Below are 6,000 nucleotides of genomic sequence, written 5' to 3' on the forward strand. Positions count from 1 at the left end.
GGGGTGCAAAAAGCCAGATTGCGTTCACAGTCGTGTCAGTATCTGTGTATGTATGTTAGCGTGTGTTTGATCCGTCCCAAACAAACCGGCCACCAGCCCACCAGAGCCGAGGGGCTTCGCTCCAGCTCCTGGCACCGACTAAGACGTGTTGGAACGAGCCATGGCACTTGACGCATACACTCGTCCTCGCGCACACGACTCTCATCGTGACTAATCTTCTGACGTTTTAACACTTGCAACAACTAATTAATGCCGATACTGTACACTAATATTTAAGGAAGTGATGATACAGTTTGTGCTTTGTATTACTTCAAAATATTGCCAATGCCCCAATAACACAGCAGGTGGATCAATGGCAGAGCAAACAGGAAAGATGACACATTAATCTTGACAGGATTTATTTTGGATTTAATGTTCCATCATCACTGGAAAAGCTGGGCAATGAAACCCTTTATAGATTGAACTATGTGTGGCTATTAAGGTCAATCTCTGTGAATTGGACTGCTTTTGCATCAAATGTCTGCATCTTACCTCATATCAATACATGCAAATAGCACAGGAGCACTGAGGCGCTGTGGCAGCGTGGTTATCGGTAGTTATGGGTGGTTATGCGTGCTTTGAGAATTGCACGGTTTCTTTCAGTCTCTCTTCGTGCAGGTTTAGCGACCACTAAAGCCACGCGATCCTCTTGTGATTCCTCCCGTGTCTTTCAATAAGCAGGAAAACACTCCGCAGTTCCTTTTCCACTCATACTGTCTGGATTTAGAAGATTATCCAGAAGCGGTGAAGTGTATGCGGAACATCTTCAGTGAACATTCACTCATGCGTCCCCAAGTGCTCTCTGTGATTGGACAGTTTGGGATCTAATCTGTGATTTTAGAACATAAAAGCCTTTCCCTTTCTTCATGACTGACTAGCACCTTGCAGCAAGGAGCAGCCATTGCATTCACCAGTCATTAGGCCCATAACAGGCTCATTTTAAATTTGGTTTAATTTGATTTCAGTATCAGGTGCTATGATCTGGGGATGACTTGAGGCCAAAGCAGTTATGTGTGTTGAATACATATTCAGGGTGGATTGATAAAATCTAGTTATTCCCTTAATGGTGGGCAAGCCTGTGCAAGATCACACGGTTGCAGCTTTATTGTTTCTCGAGAACAGACGTCACATGGCAAAAAAGACACGAATGGATGTTGACAGCCTATTATTTCAGTGCAGGCGTGCCACCAACAAAGGAGAGTGGACGTGCATGTGTTATTCTGGGCCTCGCTGTTATTTCAACAGCATTTTTAATAAACACGTACATGCATGCCACTTGTGAAAACACATAGAAAACGATCAAACATCAAAATAATACCCTGGTGTAAAAACTTAATTGCGTTTTAAATGGGATTTCAGATTTTGTTTCAGGCCACTTTGATCCGTCTCCATTAACACAAGAGGAAATGAAAACGGTTTGAAAGGTCCCCCCCCCCTCCATCACATTTCACTGTGTCCACGCTGTTTTTCTTGCCACCTCTGTGACCATTAGCGCAACTCCCCCAGAGTCTACAGACAATTCCACTCTCCTGTTTCTTTACTCCAAAACTGGCATTATGTTTTACAGGAAATGGTCGTCATCATACTGTAGTACGACATTGTTCTTTTCCACCCCATCTCCGCACCTTGTAAGTCATATCAACTGGGGAACCTTCATGGTGATATCTATTAGATACATTTTTAACCCTATTTACCTTTTACTTTTAATTCATGCAATGTGCGACCCCAATCATTTGAGCTTCCAATGTATTCTAATGTTATTCAGACTGCGATCATGTGTCATTCAATCTCGTGATGAATCATCGTGGGAACAAGTACGAGATGGCTTACTCATGTTTTGATAACAGGATTTTCATTATATTAACAATTTAATTGAAAGTAGTTTGTCTTCTTCATTTCATTCCCTGCACCAACATTTTCTCAAATCCTTTCATGTTTCCTCTCAAAATGCGGGGCAGCCACTGTGTCACACTAATGACAATAACTTTGGGCCAGCGAGCCACATTTCAATTACTTATTGTGGAGTATTTGTCTATGATATCAGACACTTTCACTGGGGCCTGTCCGCTCTCATAATCACATGGTATCAATCAAACTCAGCTTTGCAGTGGTCAAACGTTAATCAAGGAAATTTAAGAGCTAAGGAGGCACGTGCGCCCATCAAGCCACTCGATGCACTAACAGGCTGATTATTCCTCTGAAAGCAGACCAGGGGCAGTATTCTGCTGTGGCAAACGGCTGCTTTTATACCGACATGTGTCAAGCTAATTTTAAGTGAACCTTTGAAATGTTGCAAAAAAACTAATGCAACTGGTTTGAGGCGAATACATTAGGTTACAGCAGCGCTTGATCAGGTTGTGAACCGTAAAACAAAAAATTAAACTCTTCTACCATAGAAAAATGGAGAGAGCTCTCCAGGAATTTGTTTCAATTGGGCAAGTTTTAGTTATGTCACGTCAGCTAGTATTGGCCATGTTTAATGCTGCCCGGAGTCAAAGACTAGCATTAAGACGTTAAGGGAGTAAGCAAGAAGACACCGGCAGCAGAAGAACAGCTGATCAGTCAGGTGAGTTAGATGTTCGCTGCGTCAGAATTCATTTGCCAACCTCGTTTCCATATTCAGTTAGCGGATCGACTCTTATTATGGGGAACGCAAAAACTACGTCAGGAGAGCTAAAAACTATTTTCTCAATTCAGGAAGATTTATCAAATGTTGCTAGAGCCTTTCTAATGCAATACTTCAAAATGTGCATGAAGATAAGTGAATGGAAACATGGACAGTGACTGCCGCATATAATATAGCAATGGAGCAAACAAATATGGGTTTGCTTTAAGCTACAGTGCCCAGCTGTTAGGGACACCGCTTTTTCCTTAAATTGTTTTCATGTCTTCAGTATGAACAACTAGCTGAAAGCCACAGACAAGGCTGAGGCGTCAAAAGAGTGTCGCGCGACAGACTGACACACTGTTGCTCTTTTAAGCAAACTGCTAACGACAAATAAATCAAACCCTATATAATAATATCTAGTTTGTCTTATTTTCTAAAGTTTAGGAAATAAACTAGTTGAACAAACTATACAGTACTTTTTTCATCATGTTTTTTATAGTGTAAAAATACAAATATACACTGTGGTATTCACACAGGCAGTCCTCCTCCTCCTCCTCCTCCTCCTCCTCCTCCTCCTCCTCCTCCTCCTCCTCCTCCTCCTCCTCCTCCTCCTCCTCCTCCTCCTCCTCCTCCTCCTCCTCCTCCTCCTCCTCCTCCTCCTCCTCCTCCTCCTCCTCCTCCTCCTCCTCCTCCTCCTCCTCCTCCTCCTCCTCCTCCTCCTCCTCCTCCTCCTCCTCCTCCTCCTCCTCCTCGCTCACATAAACCAGAACCTCACCTCTCTGTGTGGGAGACCATCGTATCATTGCTCTTATTCATGTAGACTTTATAGCCATAGAAAGTGGTTGAGTATCATCGAAGGCTTTCGTTGTTAGGTTTCTATGCACCACGCTCAGCCGAATCAATATGGAAGCAGTCGCTAGGATGGGATACAATGAGTGAAGAGGTAGTTAGTCTTGTAGTTGTTTGAAATCAATTCCCCTTTGGTCGGTCTGACCTACTTCTGTTCCTGAGTTGGCGAGTGTGTTTGTGAGTGCGTCAACATCCGCTCATGTCTTCATACGTATTCCTGTCGGGAGGCAGCGGTGTGCAATGCTGCGAGTGTGTAAATGTTTGTGTATGTATCTGCTCTCCATAATGCTGACAGTGAGGACCCACAGCACACGTACGCACACACACAGTCATCTCCTGCATTGTTTTCCTGTCAAGCGAGCCACTCCTTACCCTGGGTATTCATCATATCAACACAAGGCGTGCAGATCGATCAGAAGGGCCAAATGGATGCGATATCTATTGTATTTATTCATGCCATTACTGTCTAGACATCGGACCCGAGGACGCGAATGCAATGGCTGAATGCTAACCAGAGCCAAGTGCGTGAGGATGCTGTCGGTGCAGAGCAGTGGTTATCCACAGTGTCAATAGGAAACCTTGTAAACACCTGTCAGAAACTGGGTAGTTGCTATATTATCAAAAGATGGCTATGATTGAATCATTATGTGATCTATGTTACAACCACATATTTCAAACCACGCCCACATGGTGGGGCTTGGATTGCGACAATGGGGCTACAGTTGAATAGGCCTTTTTGCTTAGGAAGGTTCTTAATTGAGTGAAATGATCAAGGAGTATCTAAGTAGCAGCCATGATAAGAGCTGGTCGAATTCTGTAAGTGGAAAGGAAAGATGCTTGCACCACGAAAAAAAGGTATCAACCAATCAGGTTGTGCAGGACGGACCTTTGGCTAAAAGGAAAGTCAATGGAAAAGCTTACAGTAGTTTCAGGCTATTCAGCAGTTTACACCACAAAGACACTGCTGATTCTGTTAGCATTGAGTTTGTCAAGGTAGCCTACGTATGCGTTATAAAATTGATAAAAACAAAACTGTCTGCTGTTGCGTTAGTGCAGTTGGATCCCCTTATAAATCCCCCTCACATCTGTCCTCGACCTCATGACATTTTGTATCGAGGTCAAGGAAAAATGGTTGGGAAAAGACACGGGACAACTTTTTTTGGCTACTTTTCGCCCGCAGTACTGGTCCCGTGGAAGATTAGTGAGGTCACGGGGCATCAAAGGAACCAATAACAAGATGAATCCAAGCAATTCACTTCCTGCTTTTTGACTGAATAAGGCCGTCTGTGTTGACCCCGTAGTGGAGAATTGCCCACAATGTAATTAAGGACATGAATGTCCTTCGGGAACCTACTCCTTGAATTCTCCGCCGAAATAAATCGTTTTAATCGTTTTAATTTCCTCTCAAGCCTGGGTCAGAAGTTATCTGAAGCATAGTGGGAGCCTGATTAAACATGGCGAGCCAGATGTAATCACTTTGTTTTTTGCCCCTGTCCACTGGGCCTGTTTGGTAGTGTTCACGAGGTGTGACGTGCACCTGAGGAGTTCTTGACGACACGGGGCTGATTTGCAGTGATAAGCGAGGGGAGCGGGGAAAGGGAGAGAGACATTTTTCTCTGTCACTTTGCTTTTTGGGCTTCATATTTCACTGCCTCACCGCCCCTTCCCCAGGCTCCTTCGACCCATCCATTACACCTTTAATCACTTCTCACTCTTTGTTTTTTTTCTCCCCCTCTCTCTAACTTTTTTTCCTCCCCCCCCCCGGACATCTTCTTTGAATTTGTCCGATCATTATCGTTGTGAATTAGACAGGTGGGCTGAGATGGCAGCCTGGAGAATTGTTAACATTGGCAGCTCTGAACGGTGGTGGCTTTAATGGGTCTGTTCCCTTGAATTTGGAGATGAGGGCCATTCTGGGGTGACTTGGCTTGGAAGAAGGGACGTCATTAACATATGAAGATGAGAACTGCACTTCGTCACAAGGCTGGACAGTGCGAGTTGTTCACGATTCCATCAGCACAGTACACCTCTAGTAATCAATGGCAGCACTTATCCATCTTTTTTTTAAATTAGCCCCTTCACAGTTCTTTAACAGCAACCCTTGTATTGATTGACCGCTGCTGATTTTTACATTAGCTCCTTAAGTGAAAGTTCACGTCAGATCCAGAGCTACAAAAGCGAGCAAATCACAAGGGACCATCCCCTTACTGTTGCCCTCGCCACCTCTCTGTATGGGTCATGCTTTGGTAGAGCTTAGCAAAATTGGCCTCAAGTAAAAGGACTGGTAGGTGATAATGAGCCACACCGCTGAGGCTCAACATGTTGGCAAACAATAAGGCAGGAGGAGCGTTCAGAGCAGGTCTCAACACAGCTGTCATGCTTGTGCATCCAGCTACACAAGCAGCAATGTGCACATGCACTCCGCAGAACCTCCACCCACACACTCGTGAGGCACACGCACACTGTGTCCGTCTTTTGTCCATTTCTCTGAGGAACTAAAACCT

At 44.4% G+C, this 6,000-nt stretch overlaps 1 protein-coding gene across 1 annotated transcript in view; it reads right to left on the minus strand.

The window, feature by feature from the left end:
* nrxn2b (neurexin 2b) overlaps positions 1-6,000 on the minus strand; it is a 569,330-nt gene that overhangs the window by 213,924 nt on the left and 349,406 nt on the right. The gene's annotated exons all lie outside the window — the stretch shown is intronic.

This window comes from Melanostigma gelatinosum (assembly GCF_949748355.1).
Source record: "Melanostigma gelatinosum genome assembly, chromosome: 23".
NCBI lineage: Eukaryota > Metazoa > Chordata > Actinopteri > Perciformes > Zoarcidae > Melanostigma > Melanostigma gelatinosum.